This window comes from Panthera uncia, chromosome A2 (genome assembly GCF_023721935.1).
Source record: "Panthera uncia isolate 11264 chromosome A2, Puncia_PCG_1.0, whole genome shotgun sequence".
NCBI lineage: Eukaryota > Metazoa > Chordata > Mammalia > Carnivora > Felidae > Panthera > Panthera uncia.
Window position 1 is genome coordinate 144,876,337 of NC_064816.1, and position 22,660 is coordinate 144,898,996.

Sequence of the window (22,660 nt, forward strand, 5' to 3'; positions counted from 1 at the left end):
TATATTTGTTGATTCACTTGAACCTTTTACCCACACGATCCTATCATAGCAAATAAAGACATTTGTTTTCTTCCTAATTCCTATAGTTCTTCTTTCTTTTTTTCTTTGTCTTTGTCTTGGTTAGGACCTCCACCCCATTTTTTAATTGTAGAGAGATGATAGTCACCCTTGCCTTTTCATTGATTATAGTGAGAATACTTTACCATTTCGTCATTAAGCATAGTATTCGCTGTAGCATTCTGGTAAAGGTCTCATTACATGTTTAGAAAGATTCTGTTGCTGGTTTTTCAAGAACTTTTGTTTTTTCTGTGTAAGATTGCTAATTTTACCAAGTATTATTTTTTTATCTGTTGAGATGATCTTTCTCTTTTCTTTCGTCAACTTTTTTTTTTTTTTTTTAACTTTTTAACTGCTTACATTGTATCATACTAATTTACTACTGAATCACTAGATTTTCAGATTCGGACTGTCTCCACATTGGCCTTACCTTGTTTTTACACTGTTGGATTCAGGGTGCTAATTGTTTTCATCTAGGCTCAGAAATATACTTAGGATAGTTTTCCTCTTTTTGTGCTATCTTTGTTGTCCAGTTTTGGCATCAACATTTTACCAGTCTGATTTTATTGTTTTCTAAACTTGAGTTTCTGGAAATACTTCATTTGAGTAAAAGAAGATGCGTGTGTGTGTGGTGGGGGGGGGGGGGGCGGTATTTTGCTGCCTTTTAAAATGTTCAAAATATCTGTTTTATTCAATTACGTAAATATTTTGAACTGGAAAATGTATTTTTTTATGGAACTAAGTGAAGCGATTTTAAGTTTGAATGAAAAAGGTGTGGCCTGCTTTTACTTTTCCCAAACTGACTTGCAAGTGAAATGTAATTGCTCACTACTTATATACATGATTCCAAATACTCAGTTGGAACTGAAAAAATACAATGAACCATCCAGATGTTTCCAAATGTCTCTTTAGATTTGTTATGGTTTGATTAGGTAGATATAGCCTATGCTAGACAAGCTGCTCTTTATCTGGGATGGTCTGAGTGGGAATTATATTCCACAAAAATTTTCTGTATAAGTCCTGTGTATTTTTAGTGTTGTTTACAAATGACTTCTGGAAAAAGTAAATACTATGAAAGTGAAGTTTCCCATGGTAGAGATTGGCAACATCTATCTTTTTCTTTCTTTTTTCTAATGAAATTTGTTAAATTATCCTTCCAACCATGTGGTTCTTGCACAGTGTCTACTTTCAAATACACAAAAAAGGCTGAATGATTGGTCATCCACTATGCCCTGAAAATGAGGTATTCAGAATTTATCTTGGGAAACATACTTCTCTTTTCTAAAGACAGAACCCAAAAATATTTAGCCATTTATCTTCTAAAAACCATGCAAAACGCATGTCCTTTCCATGTTTCCTGCTGATAATATTTTCCCCATTTGTAGTGCAACTTTTCTTTCCTCTGGAAAGCTGGTACTTATTTTATTCATAGATTGCAAATTATGCCCTGATGCTGTTTAACCAAAAGGCATTACTCACACAAGCGGGAAGAATGCGGCTTAGGATTGAATCAGCAGTGGCCGTGGAAAACAGTGCATTAAAACAGGCCTCACTGAGTCACAGACCATATGGCCTGGAGAGCATGGGCCTCAAACATCTCTGGACACAGGTCATATCTTCACACAGGCATCACCAACTGAGTTGTTTTCAGAGGTCATTGATGCCTGTGCCACGACATCTCCAAGCTCAGCAGTTTACCTGACTATGAACTGTTATTCTGTCTTTACAGGTTTGTCCACATACGGGACATCCCCAGTAGTGAAACTGGTTATGTTCCCAAAGTTTATTTCCAAATTATTCACTTGGGATCAGAAAACATTTTACCATAGGAACAAGTTTATAAACGGTGGTGCTCCACAAATGCCTGGTTGAGCCATAGTGTCCTTGAAATGCTGCATTGACTGTACTGTTCCCACCAGCCATTATTTATTCTGTTTCCCTGGGAAAGTGCATTCCGAGTTCTAACTTGGGATGCTTGAAGCTCACCTCTCCCTCTGCCTGGCAGCCTGCTCTGTAGCTTTTTCAGGCTGTGCTGCAGTAGCAGTTGGGAAGATGGGACAGGCAGCCTTCCCAGGAAAGAGATGAGCGTAGGCTTGATATTGATGCCTGTGGGTGACTGGCTAATGCTGGAGGACTGAAGAAGGAAACCATCCAGGTGGATCGGTTACTTCCCAAGTCTTCAGTATAAGGCACAAAGGGCAGGCACTTGTTCCTAAGTAGAGATTATTTTCAGGTCAGATCTTCATAAATAGGCTTATATGGTAAAACCTAAGGTTTTTGGAGACCAAGCTTGTGGACTTGTAGTCAGCCAGGGAAAATATATTAAGTCTTCTTGGTCAGTGATGAGACAGTTTCTAAACACACAGCGATAAGGAGACAGAAATCTAGCACCGAGCTCCTGGCCTGACAAGTAGTAAGTGCTCCTAATTTTTTGTTATTGTGACTACTGAATTAAGTACTGATTGATGAATTGAGTGAATTCTTTATTGAAAAGTACAAAACCACAGGTTGTGTGCACACGTGGGCCAGTTAACTTCATCCTGCTTCAGCATTGCCTAATTCTGACCCTCTCATAGCCCACGTCCTACCAAGAAGACTTGGTTGGAGTACTTTCAAGAAGTCGCTAAAACAGCAGTCTCATCTCAGTGGGCATACGCATTGTCTCTAGCAGTCGCAGAGGAAGTGCTGGGTCTCTTCACGCCCTCTCTGTTGTGCAGAGTTGCCAGCAATGTCTCCCTGTTGCCAAATCTGAGGAGACAAAGGGGAGGTGGAGAGGGGGGTGATACGGAAAACTAGTGAGGATCGCCAAGGCTGTAGGACCCTGCCTAGCTGAGTTTCTGGCACTACACTTATTCTGGAAAACATTACCTACTAAAAAAGACCTAAGGTTTTTTTTTGTCAGTTGTTTTTATAACACATGTAGACATATTTTTAGGGGGCTGTTCCTCGTTCAGGTTAGAATGTAGTCTGTACATACAGACCTGGGTCCTGGCCATTGCAGACTTTAAAATTGTAGAACAATTTAATTTCATTTTGTATACATGGCTACTTTTAAGAGAAATATGCTATTAAGGCTCCCTCAGTTTAAAAGCCTTCCCCACCCCCACCCCACTAAACATATGGACTGTTAACTTCTTGTTTCATAGACTGCTTTCTTTTTAAAGTTGCGTTTGTGTTCTACAAGACAGCCTCTTTCTCCAAGATTAACATTTCTTATGATTGTTCCTGACAATGGATTCACTTCCAGAGGCCCTGCTAAGGATAACCAAAAAAGGGCATGTAGCTGGCTGGTTTTGGCAGCCTGCGCGCAGTTTCAGAGCTTTTTAGGTCTCGGTTTTTCTGATGAGTGATTTCCTGAGCATGCCTAGGGAATGACAGGCATCTCCACAGGCAGGCTGCATCCACCTCGGCCGGGGTGTCGTCATTGGCTGCCTATTAGAAAAACTACAGGACAATGCATACCACCGACTGCCGACTGTAAACATAGGGGATATGTGTTCACTTAGCATGGACTTCTGGGAGGGGCTAAGGAAGGGCGGTCTGGAGTTTTATTGAATAGAGCAGTGTGTATTAGGCTGCCTGCCTGCCTGCCCTCTTGCTGTGCTCCTGCTAGAGAAATCAGTCCTTCCTTTCCGACTTAGTCCCCAGGAAGAAGTTGCAGCCTGCGAGGTAAGCCACGGAGGGCTTTCTTTTAATCTCTTCCAGAGAGTCTGGGGGCTTTCTCCGGGTTTCAGTCAACATTCCTGCCTAAGGTAGCTGGAGATGCAAGATTGTGAAAGCCAATAAACCATGCAAATTCTCAGAGCCAGACTGGGCTTTGCCGCCCTGCAGATGTTCCCGGAAGACAAACAGGATGAGATTTCAAGTTCTGTTCTTGGAGTTGGGACAGGACGGAGACTTATGCTCGGGGACCACCGGCAACCTTGAGAAGGAAAGCCTTTTGTTTAGGAGTGCAGTGGGGATTCTACCTGATAGCCACAGGGCCAGGGTCAGCAGGCGTGCCGTGCCAGTCTGCCCACACCGGTGGTCTCGCCTGCATCTTTTATTACCAGAGATTTAAAGAGGTTTTGCTTTAGAAACAACAACTTTTTCGGCTAATGAGAAGCCAAAAAGTAAAGGTTCTTAACCAAAGGCATTTACATATTATTCTGCTACCTGTATTTAATTAAGACTGGACTTCTCGAGCTGCAAGGAAATAAGGTCAGAGTTCGTGGCAAGAGCATTTAGCACCAGTTGGGTTAATGTAACTGATCTGATATTTGCCAAGACAGGAAGATGCCTACCAAGGTCTGTTTCCTATAAAACCTAATAATGAGAGAATGCGTGTGCTGGTGGGTGTGTTTTTAGAAATCACATTTAACATCCTACCAAACCATTTCTTAACAAATCTTATTTTTCTGTTTGAAAGTGTGCCCCTGACTAGAGAATTTGAAAAGATGCAGTTTACAAGTGCATTCCAGAAAGGGAGAAGCAGGCTTTCATTTCAAGATAGTCAGACATATTTGGGCATCTTAAACAGTAGTACAAGGCAGCCAGTTGGTAGTAGTCTGGAATTCCTTTTAGAAAGAGCTGATTGTAAAGGGTGGGGGAATTTTCGTGCTATGGTAATACATGGTCAAAAAAAGTGGATGAGAACAAAGTACTTGGTATTCATAGATCCCTTCTGTTAACAGGGCTATGCAGATGGACTTGTAAACTGGAATAGTAAAATCTTTCTCATGTGTTTGGCAAAACCAGGCATGTGTGGCTAGAGCTTGGGGGAGGACTAGGCAGTGTGTGGCAAGAAGGGCAAGTCTGATAATTTTTAAATAAAGCTGGATATTAAAGGTTTCTAACTCCAAACAACTGACTCAGTTTGCTTTTATTCTGTCAAGTGAGGTGGCTTTGTGTTGAGATTCATTAATCTTTTCTCTTTGTATTTAGAAGTTTGGGGATAATTTTCTTGAGAATGCCTCTCTCCTCCTAGAAGTGATATATGAGAACAGAGTTCCCTGTGAATTTTCCTGGAACAGTTCTGAGTAAGTGTGGGAGAAAGGGCTGCAAGTGAAAGCTATAGTTTGATTATTGTCCTTCCCTCAAAGAGCTCAAGTTCCAAACTATTTTCACAGCGTTTTTAATGTCAATCAAAATATGGAGAGCAATTTCTTTTTCAACTGTTCTCTAAACCATGTAGGGAATGCAGTTTGGAAGGAAATCTATAATCTTGGGATTTGAGGATAAATTCCATTTTGAAACCAACATTTCCAAATCCCTGAAAGTTCAAACTTTGCTGCCACCACTCTCTCCTCTCTGCCTTGTGTGCTCCCCATCCCCCAACAACCACAAGAAGGCATTTTTTTTTAAATAAGTGTTCTACTTTCTATAGTGATGTGATGGAGCAAGGGGATCTGATATTTTACTTTGTATTGAACTTTAGGCGGCTCTTCATGCTACTTTCCTCCAATTGAATATTAGCTAGAATACATCTCCCCAGATGGGGAGGTCAACAGAGCACAATGGAAGTGCAGTGCAAAAAAAATCATTTTAATAAAGAGAAATACAATGGCAGAGGTCTGGAACAAAAAGTCACGAATAAAAAATTGATCTCAGTACAAGGAATGTGCAAGGACTGATCCATAGATAACATGCTGGGTTGTTTCCATTGTTCAAAGCCAATGGAATGAATAGAATAAGTTAAATAATTCAGATTGAAAAATTTCTTTAAATAAATACACAATTCTTGCATTAAAGAGAAGAACCAGGTTTAAACTGAGCATGAAGGATTGAAATGAGATACATTAGAGCATGTCCTGATGGTGAGACTATGAACAATTCTGATTGGCTTTTGTGACTAGCCTGAGGATTTCTTGCTCTGTGGTAGATAGTGTAGGCTGGTCCTGGGTCCAGCATGGGTAGTCTCTAGTCTGATAAGCCTAAAATGCACCTCAATCGGCCTTTTCTTTTGTTTTTTAAGTTTATTTATTTGAGAGAGAGAGAGAGAGCACGAGCAGGGAAGGGGCAGAGAGAGAGAATCCCAAGCAGTCTCTGTGCTGTCAGCACAGGGCCTGACATGGGCCTCGATTGCTGGAGCCATAAGATCGTGACCTGAGCCAAAAGCAAGAGGCAGACACTTAACTGACTGAGCCACCCAGGCGTCCTTCAGTAGGCCTTTTCTTAAAAACACATACAATTGTCATGGAGACAACCTCATGATATCTTCCTGATACCATAAGTAGCATGGCTGCTCCTCAGTGATTCTTTAGCAAGACAGAAAAGTGACGTAGAGGCAGGCATTTAAAGGAATTAGCTCAATCCCCATCTGCCTGCAGTCTATCACACGTTGGAAATGTGGTGGGGTGAGGCCATGGTCGGGGGACAGGGGAAAATGCTGACCAAGTGGTATGCAAATAGCATGGTAGGCCTGAGGCGGAGGTTAGATGTTGCCAAAGAATTTTCTGACTTTAAAAGAGATATATGGGTAAATTTTCTCAGAGCCTAAAAATAGAACTATTAGATACTTACCGAAAGGCCTTCATCTATGAAGCTAATCCAAGTTTGTCTTTAGAGAGATGCCCATAAGTTCTGAGTCCTTGGGTAATTTAAGAAGATACTTGCAACTCAGGCTTAACTTGGAAGCACTACCTTGAGAGCTCAGTCCTAGCACTAGTTCCCCTCTCAGATAGCCCAGACCTTTGAGGAAGCCATCAACACTTGACCTCGTGTGTGGAATGGGCATTCTGATGCTTCTCCTACCTCCTATAGTAGTGAAGATGTCCAAATGAGATGAGGCTGTTTACCCCTCTTTTCTGTAGGCCATCTGCTTCAAACTGTGTGCAATCTGAGGCCTCTAGACATTATGTTCATGTTGACTGGTACCCTCCACTTCTTACCTAGTATCCCTGATTATCTGTTCCTTCCTCAGTACCTTGACTAGTACCTTCTGAATTCTAATTATTTCTAGAACACTGAGCCCAGAGTCCAGGAAATACTGGTGCACTCCAGTGTAGTCTAAATTTTGGCCTTGGTGATCAGTGACCAGGAGAACACAAGTATCAGGAGGCAGAATGAGATGGGTCGTCAGTGATGCGAGTCCCTGTCCAGGAACCGAGAAATCTGAAGATCTACTTGAGTAGAAGACCAGTGACAAGGTGCTGACAACAGAAAGGCCTTAGTAAATGAGGCAGTTTCTCTGCCTCCAGCCAAAAGCATGGAACTAATCCCAGCATGTCAAGCCTGGGCCTCTCGTAGAGAGGGTGAGGTAATCAGGAGCACCTGGCTGTGGTTCCTGTTGGTATTGAGACCAGACTGCTCCATGGATCTAGCCTCTACTGCCCTGTTTCCCTCAGTCTTTAGTATCCCCAGCTGGCTCTCCGGTGACTGACCCCTGGTGGCCTCCCTAACTTCCCTACCCCCAGTCTTCTATTTCTCCCAACTTCCCTAACTCCTCCCACTCCAGTTCACACAAGTGCTTTTCTGATCCAACACTGACAATTTGTAATGCCCCAGCTTTAGAATGAAGCCCAGAAAACAGCAGAAGGGTCATGATAGGGGAAGACCTCTTCAGGGTTTTTTTGGCAGAGCAGGGAAGAGTTAGAGCAGACAGAGTAGATGTTGGAGCAGTCTCTGTGGAAAAGAGTCACTCTGCTTTTCACCCCCAGACTCACCTTTGGCTGGCAGTGAGTGAGTGTGGGAGGTGGGCAGGAAGGAAAGGATGGCTGTGGGCACGCAAGAGAGGTGAGGGGGTAGGCCTATCATTGTTCTTCCCCGTGTTGTTGCCATGGATACCTTTGAAACTTGATAAAAACTCTAAACCCTCAGGTCCTTTGTGAACCCACCTTTTGTGATTGGCAGGTGAGAAGCCATGAGCCTGGGGTGGTTGGGCTGGGGAGTGAGGTAAGGTCTTGATTTCCATTGGAGACAAGGGTAGATGGGAACGGAGCATGAGTGGAGGTGTCCCTTCCTGTTTCCGAGATTTTTTTGAAGGAAGAAAGGATGGTGTAAATACACAGATACGTAGAAGTAGGTGACTTCATATGGCCTCCATCTCAAAGAAAGGAGATCATCTCTAGAGAAGCAGTTTTACGTGGGGAGCTTGTAGGGGCTGGAGAGGCTGGGAGTACCTCCAGTGAAGTGGGTGCTGAGAGAGCACCAAGAACTTAATAAAAGGAGTGCTTAAGTAGCGGTCAAGGAGTAGTTGAAGGAAAATAAATATTTGGGAGGGGGAGGTATTTTAAATGAATTGAGTGTTCTTAGTAAGCATTCATTTTAGTACGTGGCTTTTCTTTATATATATATCAGTGATGGATAACTTGAAGATAAATTGCTTTTTAATCATTTATTGAAGTTTCTGGCATTGTTTTGTGAATATACGGATGAAAACATTGGCTGTAAGGGACTCATCTTACTTGGAGAGGGGCATATTAAGTACGAATATATAATTAGTTCCTTTCACACCCACCTGTAACATTCCCTCTCTCTTGTCTCAACCTGGGGAACTAGGCAGACATCACCTGTGTGCTAAAGATGGGCAGGACCAGGGCAAAGTGCCCAAGAGGTCCTGGGACCAGAAGCATCAAGGACATTAGTTCCATGGGGGTGAGGAGGGTCTAAGCCAGAATGGAAATAACGTATAACAAGGGACTAACGTGTGAATCACAACCCACTAAGTAAAAGAAAAACAGCAAAAATCAGAAGGCAGGCAGAGGCTTAGAAACAAAGAGCCAGCTTATTAGCAAGGCAGTGTGCAGACCAGTACAGTAACATGGGCGAGAACACCTGGCACTGTGCTCAGAACAAACAGAATCTATGTTAATAGGCTTCGGTAGCTCAAGGGAAGGGACAAGACTGTAAGATGCATATGGCATAATAAAGGGATGGGATCGCAAGGAAATCCAAGAACAGAAGCCACCGTAGGACTGGGGTTCAAAGATGGGGTTTAAATCAAGGTGGGTCAAAGTATCTCAGCAGAGGTCTCTGTGCTTCTATTAATGTCACTCAGCTGCAGCACACGTGGCTGCTTCTTCCTGTTGTTCTACAGACTAGAAAATTCCTTCTGTGCTTCCTGATCAGATTCTGAGAGAGGAGTCCTGAGTGGTTCAGCTGATAACTATTGTCTTTGGCAAATCCCTTAGCAGGAGGAGGTATCAGAGGTTCCTGGCATGCTTATGGATGAATTCCCAGTGGGTCTGGAGCAGTAGTCACTGCCACCCCTGGGGAAAATAAAAAGATCAGTGGGCAGTTTTACTTAGAAGAGAAAGTTAGGCATGGAAGGCAAATTAGCTTGAATGTCCAACAGCTACCAGTGAAGGTCATTCTAATTTTTATGTGACTGAATTCCTGGAGAGGCAAACACTCAGTGTCAGGGTCATGCAGTATTTGATGACCACTTTGGCATTGTCCAGTGAACCAATCTTAAGGGAGGTTAGCTTGGAAGCTTGCACCGCTAATAATTGAAAAAATAAGAATTACCCATTTGAGAAAGATTCTAAAGAAAAACACTTGAGTGTTTTTGTTGGCATGAAACTTCGTATGAGTCATAGGTGTGCTATGGCTCCCCCCCCCCAACTAAGGCAATCTTTAAAATTCAATAAATAATGACTTAATAATTGTCATAAATAAAATACTACCTCTCAATGTAAATGACAGTATTTCATAAGCTTAATGCATAAAAGCATACTGAATCAGTGGAAGTTTCAGTTCTAAGCAGTGTTTATAGTGTAATCTTTCATTCACCGAACACCTGTCTTGATGGCTGTCGCAGGAAGTAAAACAAAACAAAACAAAACAAAACAAAACAAAACAAAACAAAACAATGTGCTCTACTCTTGGCTTGTTCCTCAGAGAAGCATTCCCAAATATGTATCCTGGAATGAGTGTCAGAGGCGGTCCAGGAGGGTCAGGAGAACAGAATATGAGGAACAGATAAGGGATCTGGAACTGTTAATCCCAAAGGAAGGAAAATTAGGGGCCACATGGATGTCTTCAAATATTTGGAGTACTTTCATATGGAGAGGGGAGAAGGCATTTGTGATTATCAAGACAGCAGAACTGAATACATGTACCTTGTATTTTTAAAGCTGGGCAGGGTCTTAGGAGGCATTTAGCCAGGGGGTGCAGATAATTTTTCATCTGTTTGCCAGCTCGAAGCAATTGGTAGGGATCATCTGGGTCAGTGTATTGAGAAGGGTTCTGAGGCTGAGTCCTAGGCTTACTGGAGGCCACAGATGCTGTCATTGACAGTGATGTCTGTTGTGGAAGAAAAGGGACATTACTACTCAGGTACCGTGTATTTCACATCATTGATGTGGCCCGTAGGTTCCTAACCTCCGCACTTTAGATCCCTGGGAGGCCACAAAATTATTGCAAGAGGTTAACAAATCCATATATGCAGCAAATGTTTTTGACAAACTGAGTAAATAATACATCTTACACAGTATGTGTTACTATTTTTCTAATTACATTGATGCATTATGAAGATAAAATGTTAATTTACTTAAAATAGTTACTGAATTCATAGTAGCTTTAGGTATTGTATTTTCTCACTCAGCTAGTGAACTTAAAACATACATTATGTGGAAGTTGGGACAAGAAATTTATGGTTTTAAGAAGAATTGCTTGGAAAAAAAAAGAGCCAGTGACTTTTCATTTTGCAGATGAGGAACTAAAGCCTAACCATACCAAGTAAAATTATACATGTATTTGTAAGTTTCTTTGATTAATGTCAGTAAGATTTATAGGGGCAGGAACATCTTTTTATTATTATTATTATTAATATATACCCAGTTCCTGGCACATCACAGAGGCCCAGTATCTGTTGAATGAAAGAACAAACCAAATGACTTGACCAAGATCTCCCAGTTAATTAGTGGCAAACACACAGCTTCTAAGTCCCAGGCTGTTAACAATTTCAGTCTAATGGATTGCTTCCCCTGAAAGAAGCAAGAGAGAATGTCCCGTTATAAACAGTCCATGGATTTGGATTATACATTACAGCCCGTTTTGCCTATAATCAATAGTCCAGTAGATCTTAACCAGTGTCTTAATCAGGATCAACTGTAGGGCTTTTCGAAAACATATATCCCTGAGTACCATCCCCTGGAGATTGTGATCAGTAGGTCTAGAGCAAGGTCCAGCATCTGTAGTTTGTAAAAACTCTCTGGTGATTCTGCTAAAATCCCTGGCTCAGAAACAGTTCTGTACATCTATGCTTAAAATAATTTATAGTAGATGTATGGAGTAACTTATTCCTCAGAAGCCTAGTTGTTTAGTTTTGTGTAATTTCTTTCTGAAAGTTACAGCGTTATATTCCAAATAATCAGTTTTCCCAAAGAGTCTCTTCGGAAGAGCTAGAATATTTGTCTGAAAATTCCTCCAGCTTCCCATATTCTTGGTTTGGGCACAAAGCTATCAACCCTGTAAGGTCAAGTTTTCTGATGAGATTTCCAGTGTTTGCTTTTGTAAAGCATTGGAAATGTGGCAAGAATAAAATTTCTCATGGTATTTCCACTTCCTATTCCAGCCACCATTACTAAGTGAAATTTAGGATTTGGGGGAGGGGTGAATTGAGAAAAAATTTTCTCTTTACGTATTTCTGTCCTTAGGATGTTTGTTTAGATTACTTTAGATATTTAACTTACCAGGAAAAACAGAAGATGTTTTTCTCTGTCCTCAGCCTTGTGGTGAGGAATGTACAAATCCTGAGCGGAAGGGGGAAGAAGCTTCCTCCACCCTCCCCCTGCATCTCCTCTGAGGCCAGGGCCATCATAGTCTCTGGTTTAGGCGCTTCTGTGGATGGGCCTTTCAGAAGCATCTAAGCCCTAAGAGACAAGAGGCCTCAGGCAAATGCTTTTGCAGAACTGAAAATCCATCTCTAGGGTCAATAGGCAGGAATTACATCCTGAAGGTGTAACTTGTGCAGAAGAATCTACCGTATTCAGAGCACCAAGGACATAAATTATATTCACTGAGGATTATAGAGCTAAAAGTATCTCTGCGTGAGTAACCTGGTCCAATAAGAATGCCAGAATTGCTACTGTGTTTGTACCGATGCAGTTAGGTTTATAGAGCAGTGCTTCCACTGTGTACATGAAGGCAGGGCTTGCTGGAGAAGAGCAAGGAATTTGATTAGGATCCACACGCATAATGACACCACACTGACTCAGTCTCATTTCCCTCTGACGCTGTTCCCCCTCTCCATGCTCCCTAAACAGTAGTATGGGAAACCAGCTCATACTAGTTCCCAAAAGCCAATTGTTAAATTTTCAAGATTTTGAGACCCAGCTGTTAAACATAGTCATTATTAAAAATTAAATTCGATAAACTTATAATTAAATTATATTAAAAACCAAGGTAATAAATACTCAAAACTCATTCCTCCCTAATTATTTTCTTATGTTTTATTATTATCTGTGATCTGGAAGTTAGTTACATTTATTGTATCTGTATGATGGAAAAACACCACTGAAATTAGCAAATGCTACAAATCAGACTCCCCTGCTCTCCCTTAACCTCCCAGAGTTTGTTGCGAAACATTTACTACTAATTCACCTAAGGTATCAAGTTGATAAAATTAGCCTCTGCACAGGAGAGCCAGTCAGAATACCTCTTTTACTTTGTTGCATGCAGATTCATAATGTATGCTTATGATTGCATATTTATTTGTTTGTTGATCATTTCTTATGCTCTAGAACATAAGCACCATGAATCAGGACTTTGGGTTTTTCAGTGCTGTGACTTGAAACTAAAAAAGTGCCTCACCCCACACACAGAAGAGAGTTAATGAGTAAAGGAATAAATGTCTATAATTTCTTCTTGATAAAGCAAGCTGAAGCCAGTATTCACATTTGAACTCATTGATTCCTTTCTAATTATGTTATTACTGAATGCCTAGAACAGTGCCTGGCGCATGCTAGGTAGCATATAGATGTTTGTTAGATAAAAATCAAACAATTAATCTCCATACAACAACCAAATTTACAGGTAAGGAACCTAAGTTACAATTAGGTTAAGTAACATGTCTAAGCACACGGCTAGTAAGTGACAGAGCCAGGATTCAAACCTGGATAATCTGGCTCCATAGTCCACAATGCTGTGCTGCCTGTTGCTAATTACTCCAACAATGGAGACCCCTGGTTTGTGTATGGCCCCAAAGGTGTGACCTATTTGAGAACAAACTTTGGAATCCAGATGACTTAAGTTTATAGCTCAAATTTACTGTTTTCTAGCCTGTTTCTTCACCTATAGGAAGGAGATAATTATTCCTCCAATTATAAGGATTAGAAATTATATCTCTAAACTGCTTTGCACATGTGGGCACTAAATTAAAAATCATCAGCTATCGGCTCTGACTTCCTGTGAGTCTATCTATAGGGATGGACTCCCACTGGTTCCCATACCCCAAGCCACACACTCCCAGGTTGGCTACTCCATGGCCATTGTGTCAGTGGAGCAGAAGGAGCCAACTTCTTTCATGTCAGGTTCTCCATTGGGTAGGACCAGGACCAGGACCAGTAGATATCAGTTGTAGGAAACCCTGTTTCCGGTCAGCATAAGCACTTTCTAACCAGTTCTGTCTGTCTTTGGAGCTTGCACAGCCCTACTCTGCAGAAGCAGACAACGTCCACCACTCCTTTCAGCCACAAAGTTTTCTTCCCTACCCTTATCATTGGATGTGTGTTGCTTTTAATATCCTAAATCATATTTATCTAGTATGGCTAATGGGGTTTATTATTCCTGAGGCTGGATGGGGTAGTGGGTTCTAGTTAAGTTTGTTTTGTTTAATTTTTTTAATGTTTATTTATTTTTGACAGAGAAGGAGAGACAGAGTGCAAATGGGGGAGGGCAGAGAGAGAGGGAGACACAGAATCCAAAGCAGGCTCCAGGCTCTGATCTGTAAGCACAGAGCCCAAGACAGGGCCCAAACCCACGAGCCATGAGATCATGACTTAAGCCGGAGACTGACACTTAACTGACTGAGCCACCCAGGCGCCCCTAGTTAAGTTTTTGACCTGGAATGAGAGAGGGAGGAAAGAGGAGAGAATGGGAGAGACAGAGAGAGAGACAATTAAGACTTATCTGGAGAAAAATACTGAATTTGGGAGGGACAGTGAATAAAAATGGATGGTGGATAGTTATCACTAGCCCTTATAGGTTAGAGATGGTTAAGAAGATAAGCTAGTTCATTCAAATATCTTGCTGGCACACTTAGTACGTGACAGGCACTTCTAGTTGAAGATAACCACCTCAGGGCAGTAAAATAAAGAACTTGCCCAAAGTCACACAGCTGGCAAATGGCAGAGCCAGATTCAGTGCCACTCCCTGAGTCCAACCCTTTCCATTTCCTTACAGCTGTCTGTTTTGTGTCTTTCCTCAGGAATACGATGGAAACCAGAGCAGGAGGTTTCCATAACCAATCATTATAATTTGTCAGAGAGCCACACTGCTGTTCAAATAGACAAGCACATTGTCATTCCCTGCCATATAAGGAAGCAGGGCTAAACACCATTTCTTTCACTACTGACTCAAGAGATAATTCAAGTGAGAGACAGGATGAGAATCTAGGCCTATTACAGTTAAAAAAAAAAAAAAAAAAGCCTGCAGGAATACTTTTGTATTTTTCTTTCCTGGTAGCAGAGATAGTTTGACAAGCAGTTACACCCTTTTCCCCGATTCAGGGGAAATATTCTGGAATTATGTACTGAAAGATGAAACTCTTTATTCAAATACATGAGTCATTTTAGTCTTTTATTATGTCAAAGTTAGAGATTCAAAAGGCCAAGACTGAGCTGGTTCTGTGAGGATCAGGTGGGAAGTCAGGGACTGTACCTCTCTGCACAGGTTGACTCAGGAGGTTAGAGTCCACTCACTTGGCCAGCCGTTTCAGATGTAGTATTTATTAATAAGTCTCCACATGTAAGTTTTATCTTCCTGCCTCAAACTCAGAATATCAGTGTGACCACTCTTTGCCTTAACAATCAGTCATAATGGGGATTTCAGAACACAAGCTCTATAACCAACTTCATGGAGGGAGAAACTGAGGCATGAGCAATTGAAATTATTTCCTAAGGACCAACCAGTCCAGTCTTGCCACAGGGAGTGCCCTTTCTTTTAGATAACTCAGAGAAGCACTGCTTAGTCTTCTCAGGGAAAGGAAGGCCCTATAAAAAGTCTGGTCAACTTTTCCTCGCTCCCACCTTTGACCAGACTGCCTCTGAGGCATTAGTTCCCTGGGGCTGCTGTAACAAAGCACCACAAACCAGATGGTTTCAACAACAAAACTTTCTTGTCTCGCAGTTGCAGAGGGCTGAATTCCAATCTCAAGGTGTCAGCAGCATCAGTCCTTCTCAGAGCTCTGAGGGGAGGATCTGTTCCAGGCTTCTCTCCTTGGCTTATAGATTGCCATCTTCACGTTCATACAACATTCTTGCTGCACATGTATCTGTGCCAGAATTTCCTCTTCTCAAAAGACACCAGCCATATTGGATTAGGGCCTCTTCTAATGACCTCATTTTAACTCGATTACCTCTGTGAAGACCCTATCTCCACATAAGGTCACAATCTGAGGGTTAGGGCTTCAACATGAGAATTTTGAGAGTGGCACAATTTAACCCATAATATGCTCCAGTTCAAAATGGTGGTAGAAATCCATACAATGTATTTTCTGAACCTCTAAATGTCAAAGGCCCTATTGCTGGTGGTATTCCATTTCCCTCTGGGTCTAGGAGTTGCTTGACTAGAAATCACTTGGCCTTTTGAACTTGCTCTTGACATTTACTTACTGGCTTTTGCAGTACAAAATTCTGATGCAGTAAAAAGTCAAAAGAGGTCTCTGAAATGACGCACTGAAATGCTGCTTCACATACTGTGGCCTATCTGTGGAAGCCTGTGAAACCACGGTGGCAGACAGTCTGGTATGCAACCATCAGAAGTCGGGGAGGGGGCTTGGTGGTGGGAAAGCTTGGCCGAGGCAGCCTGTGAGTCTGAGAGGCAGAGCCCTAGCCGGATGTCAGCAGCTTTGGAGCAGCCGACTGGGAGGCAGCAACAGACAGACTTTGTGTGTGCCTGCGCAGGGTGGAAAGCAAGGATGGCCATTTTCAGTCATTTTTATACGTGCTGCTCGTAACCACGAATCTCCATATACGAGAGAAAATATTAGTAGCCTGCACATATTTATGCTCTGAATCATTTGTCTTTTGTCTTTGTTTTCTTTTGTCTCTTCTGCATTTATCCTGAAGTTTTTATATACTTTTCCTCTCAACATTCTCCCTAACTTTATCTGTGTTTGGCATGGTTGATTACAAATTGCCAATGCATTATACCTTGTCTCCTAATGCCTTTTTTCTTTAGCCATTGTTTCTCTTCACCCCTTTTTAAAAGCTCTTTGTGGTTCCATTTCCTAGTTTCAGTCTTACTTATGGCTACGCCCTGTCTTAGGCCAGAGGTGGCGGATAAGAGGGTGACGGTGCCATTTATTATCCAATCCAGACCAGGACATTTCCTATAGGGAAAGGAGGAGCTATTAATAATTTCCTTACAATAACAGTCTGAAGTGGAGACTCCCAGGCAAACTCAGATGGATAGTTATCCTATCTATGGTGTAGTTTTCTGACTCTACAGACCTCATTTCACCTAGCAACCACTCCTTCTGTTTCTGTACCCAAAAAAAAAAAAAAAAAATGTGTTCCGATTCTCATTTTTATTTCCACCCAAAAAAACTCAATGTGTGGTTCTATTTTTCCTTATCACCTCTTCTCTTCCCTCTGGGTCAGAGTTCTTCTTCTCCCTCTATCTCTTTTGTTTTGGTGCAATCTTGACTGCCTCTCAGGGAGGCCACTCTGTCTGCCATTATACATGCAGGACAGATTTCCTGCATGTCTGAACACGTACACAAGCAACCACCACCACCATCAAATGTTACAATCTGCTTTGGGTCTCAGATGAGCCCTTATTGGACTGTCCACCACTTCAGCACCTTTGCCCAGAGACCAGCACAATCTCTACACCATGTAAGCAGCTGGGTCTAGAATTGTTATGTAGATATGTTATGTGTACGTGTCTGGAATCTTACAGGATATGTTTTTGATATGTGTGCATGTATACAATTAGAGTTACAAAATTTATGGCCTGAAAAATGAAGAGAAAATGAGAATCAAAGCTGTTTGTTTCCTCCATTATGCCTTCAGTAATTTGGGGTATTTTCACTTCTAAAATATTACGTACCAAAGGCCTAGCAATGCTGCTGTAGGTTTAACATCTGTAGAAATAAACTTCAAGGCAAAAAGATAGAATAAACATTGACTTAAGTCCCTTTCAAGTGTAGTTCTTTTTATGTTTCAATCACGTGCAGCTTATGGTTCATTCTGAAAGATCACTTCAATTATCAATTTAGGTCATGCGAGGAAGGCCTGAACCTCCTCAATTCTAAAATGAGAAAGGCAGAACATTCGCCTCTTGCAAATTACTGGAAACCAATCCATAGATAACCTGAAAAACTTGCCAGTTGTAGCACTATGTCAGCTGGAAAAAGCTATTCTCCTTTTAATCTACTTACTTTCTTTTAATCTTCTTACTTTCTTTCTTCTTACTTTCTATTTGACCATAATTTTCTTTCTCTCTTAAAAATTAATGAATGAGGGGAAAAAACAATGAAAGAAGATACTTTATGGAAGGAAGTGAGGGTTTTATTAAAGCTTTCTCCTTCCTTCCTTCTGACCCTCCTCCCCTGTCCCTCCCCTCCTTTGTCATCCTTCTCTTTTCTTCTTCTCCTTCCCCTCTTCCTCCTTCTCCTTCTTCTTCTATTTTTTGTTTCTTCTCCTGTTGGGATTTATACATTTGGAAATGTTCTGCTGTTGGCAGCCATATGCTTTAGCCATGATGGCCTCATGCCTCTGTTGCTTAGATAGATCCTTTTAAAAAGGCTTGAAAAGATAAGACAAGGAAAAATCAGAATGCTTCAGCCACATTCTGCAGGGTAGGTATATAGTTACAGCAGCGGTGGAATGGAAATATATACCCAAGGAGCTCCCTATCGCCCTAAAACTGGACAGAGTGATTATATCAGCCAGCCTGGAACTGCGGACCCACCTGTGTTTGAGGAAATGAGAAGTGTGGGAGGTTAAGACTTTGTTTTAACTTTCATGCTTTTCCATATTTCTGTTCTTAGATATGCTGTTAAAATAAAACAATCACTCTTTCTACTGGGAGTAGTTTTTAGCTCGCTGGTTCTTTTTCCTGAGAGTATTCACAATAAGGTTTAAGTTTTTGAATCTTGGCTCTTATATTTTGTGGGGCCTCAGATTCCAGGTGGTGGTCTGATAGAAAAGTGGCCCCAGTTTCTGGCTCATGTCCACAGCTGATAGCCTGCATGACTTTGAACAGACTCCTTGTGCCTCCAGCTTCCCAATTATAAACCGACAATGGCCTTTTCCCTTCTCTCTAACACCCAGCTAGGGAGCAATGAGACCTTTAATGTAAAGGCATTTTAGGTAGCCAGAGATCTTTAATGCATGGTTTTCTTTTATTTTTCCTTTGAAATATGAAGGCTTTTGCTAGTTGGGATTTTTTGGAAGATGTAAGTCATCTATTCATACAGGAAACTCTCTAGATTCAAAGTTTAGAATTTGAGATTTCCAAAAATTACTCTTTCTGGGGCTGCCCCGTCCCTAATTTCAGCCTTTCCTTCTTTCCTTGTTTTTAGCTCTGGGGGCAAGCATATTCCTTCCCATCCTCACCTTTACAAGCTGTATTGACAATTACCTTGTTTGAGACAGTCTGAAACCCCAAGGTGGTAAAAAAGATCTTTAAGACAGGTTACCATTCAATTTGAGCTTTTTCTCCAGTATAGTCAGAAAAGTTTTTTTACAAGCTTTATCTAAAACCTAAGGATCTTGTCACTCTCAGATTTATTAAAATTGTCTTTCATCAGCATTTATATTTCTAACACGAGATCACTTATATGAAAGTGCTGTGCTTTGTAACGTCTATGATTATAATATCTATAGCCATATACATTAAAGTTTAAAAATGCTCTAGGAAACTAAAAGGAAGAGTAGAAGAAAAGCGTATTTGATCCTAGCAAGTGTGCTTGGGACCAAGCTTGCACAAGCAATCATACGGGTGGGTCAAATTGTATATTTTTATTATTTTTACAATAAAATTTTATTTTAGAATAGATTTTGGATTTACGGAAGAGTTGCAAGAATATTAGAGTTCTGGTATGCCCACACCCAGTTTCCTAAATTGTTAATGTTACTATGCACATTTGTCACAACTAATGAAACAATATCGATGGCATTATTAACACAACTCCATACTTTATTTGGATTGCCTTAAGCTTTCCCTGATGTGCTTTACTTTTTTAAGTCCCTTAAAGCAGAATAATGTTTAATAGGTAAAAATGTAATACGTACTTTATGAAGATCTTGGTGGAACTCCTAATACTTCAGTGGAAATTGCATAAACAAGCTCTTTTCTTGAACATATGCCATCCGGACCAGCAATCTCCTGAGGACTTTCCACCTGAAATACCCTGGGCCTCTTCTGGTCTCTGGTTTGTTTCCCTTGAGACCATTAGCAGATTCCTCAGCCTGCTCCACACTGATGCCAGATGTTGGAACCCTGTTGCTTCTGTCACTGAAGCTGGCCATCCCAAACAGATGGTAATATCTAGCAGCACCTACAACTGCCACTCCATGCTTCTGTTTTAGAAGCATTAACGTGAAAGGGTTTGCCTGGCTGTTGAATTGCTGAAACTCTGCTCTTAAGTTGCACCATACCACAGTTACTTGTCAGAGCTTAGACACTAACGAAGGAAAAAAAGAGACCTTATCCATGTTCCCCCAAATCTTGAAGTCTATACATTTTGGCAATTTAAAAATATCACACAGTTTATGAAAAATATCTATTACTAAAATATAAATTATGGAGGGGCTTGCTTTATAGAAATCATCTCAATAATAAACAGCCTCCCGTATTCTAAGCTTCCAAACTTTCTTTGAAATATGAGTTAGCAGCAGATAATAGCAGAAAGAATCCGTTAAATTCAGTTTATGCCTTTGAGCAACTTGATGACGTCAGGCAGGTGACTCAGCCTTCTGAGACATCAGTTCTTATAATAAAGCGGTTGAACTAAATATGGTTTCTCCTAGCTCTATTGTTGTTTGGATTTGTGGCTTTATAACTTTCTCTTATTAGGGTCATTATTGTCTTTTCTATCACGGTTACTTCCTTAATGTCGTCCTTTACTAGCAAACCACTTGTTGGAGTGGGGAGCTAAATTTAGTTCAAATAGTAATTACAAATGAGTTGCCTTCAAAGAAACCAGTTTTTTGATTCATTATAGTTATTTTGTTTTTAAAGTTCCTTTGTGTAGAGATATAACACATACAATGAAATAAATAAAAATGAAAATATATAATGATGAGGAAATGTTGGTACCTTTCTTGGTATCTTCATATAAAAATAATTGGAGGAATTTATTTATCAATGAATGAAACTAATATTGTTGACTCAAAGGTAGTTCTTAACAGCTTCTAAAAGCACAACAATATCAGCACTTTGAGTTGATTACCTAAGAATAAATAAAACTTCTAAGACACACTTTAATAAAATGAGTGATTGGATTAACTCTCAAATAGGAAGACATCAAAGTCAAGAAAGAGAGTAAGAGCTCAAGACTTGGGGTGGAAATGGTTACTAGATTTAGCCATCTGCTTTGGTCTTTCCTGTTCCACATGTAGCTATATAGTTTACATAAAAATATCTCTCCAGAGGATCAGAAAGAACAGATTTATGGAACCAGATGTGAGTTAGCATTTCTACAGGTGTGGCTTGGCAGCTGAAAGAACATGTTGTACCAGGGATGGAGTTTCTTACTATGTAATCAATATAAATTACCGCTAGACTTTTATAGAGGTTGATAAAGCAAATATGTGTCATTTGGATAGGCCTTCTGGTATATAAAGAGAACCTGCTTCACTTGGTACACAACGTGAAAAAATGCACCATTTAGTATTTATAAAGGACTTGGTAGCAAATACCATCACAGTGATCAGACAAAGTCATTCCAGTTTGCACACAGAGGAAATAGCTGGTGAATAATGAAAATGGTGTTTATGTTTTTCCTCATCAAGAAAGACAAGGAACAGTTCATAAATATTTATAAAAGCTCTCAGCATCTGATAGGAAAGGGCCAAAAGATGAAAATGAATAGAAGACTGGGGAAAAAACAGAATGCAAGAGAAAAGATGAAAAAAAGTGGAATTAGTTAAACTAAAGAGGTGAATATCCTGTTTAAATGGTACAGAAAGTCAGGGCCATAAAAAGATTAATTTGGTAAAATGTTGATAATTTTTAAAAGTTTCTGAATCTATTAATTTCCAAGGACGTTATGTCAGTATCTCCTGTAAACATTGTGAAATGTAAACATTTCTCCTTAGAAAATTTGTCATTATCGCTGTTAAAATTAGTCATATGTTTCAAGGCTATGTTGTTTGATACATATAAGTTCATGATTTTTTTAATCTTCCTGGTGAAGTATTCTTTTCATCAATTCACCTTAAATTCTATTTTGTCTTCTATTAATATACATTGCTTGCTACTACATCTTTCTATGTTACTTATTAAACTTTATAAATTTTAAAACTTTCATTTTCAATATTTCTGTGTAATTATTATAAAGGATATATTTCATAAATAGCATATATACAATTATAAATATAATTCTCAGAGATTTTTATCATTTGCTATATGAGATAAATCCATTATATTTATTATGATTAATGATATATAGGCTGTCCAAAAAGTCTGAAAACATAGCATAAACCTAACTTTAAACAATGTTAGTTACATTTTCAAATAATTTGCTCAGTATATTTTTATTCAAGCTTCAGACAGCAAGTTTCAAGCAGTTGTTCCAATTATTAATTTTTTAAAACACAATGAAAATACTATTGTCCCTGGCTTTCCAGAATTTTTAGCTCCTATGTAGTGTATTTATTATACAAGACATATTGAACATATTATTTGAAAATGTAAATAACCTGCAGCATAAAAGTGATAAATCTTTTTTTTTAAGTGATAAATCTTTATCTCCAGTTGTAGGAGGTTAACAAGTAATGTCTACCATTAATAAAGCCACTGTAATCAAGACAGTTTGACATTGGTATAAGAATAGACAAATAGATCTGCGAGACAGAAGGGAAACTACAGAAATAGACACCATATTCCTCACCCTTCCAACATTGTTATGGCTGTGTAAATATTGCTTCTACCTGACCAAATAGTATACTATAATTACATTTAATTTCTCAGACTACTCTCTTTCCCCTCCTCCTATCGTGATATAATAATTACTCTATTTCTTTTACCTGCTTAGGTTTCTATCACTAATGTGAATGTCAGGGCCTTTTCTATACAATCAGATACATCAGATGTTTGTCATTTTTTTTTTTTTTTTTTTTTTTTTTTATTGAAAGATACCCTTCCTGGGGCGCCTGGGTGGCTCAGTCGGTTAAGCGTCCGACTTCGGCTCAGGTCACGATCTTGCGGTCCGCGAGTTCGAGCCCCGCGTCGGGCTCTGGGCTGATGGCTCAGAGCCTGGAGCTTGCTTCCGATTCTGTGTCTCCCT

At 40.2% G+C, this 22,660-nt stretch overlaps 1 protein-coding gene across 7 annotated transcripts in view; it reads left to right on the top strand.

The window, feature by feature from the left end:
* Positions 1–3,440: 3,440 nt before the first annotated feature.
* The window catches only part of CALD1 (caldesmon 1), a 188,467-nt gene continuing 169,247 nt past the window's right edge, over positions 3,441–22,660 (top strand). For 2 of the 7 annotated variants that reach the window (XM_049641876.1, XM_049641878.1), the window contains exon 1: positions 3,441–3,726. The gene's annotated coding sequence lies outside the window, so the exon portion shown is untranslated. Of the gene's footprint in view, positions 3,727–4,980; positions 5,076–22,660 lie in introns of all 7 variants that reach the window. The other 5 variants (XM_049641877.1, XM_049641879.1, XM_049641881.1 and 2 more) reach the window with 5 other exon arrangements.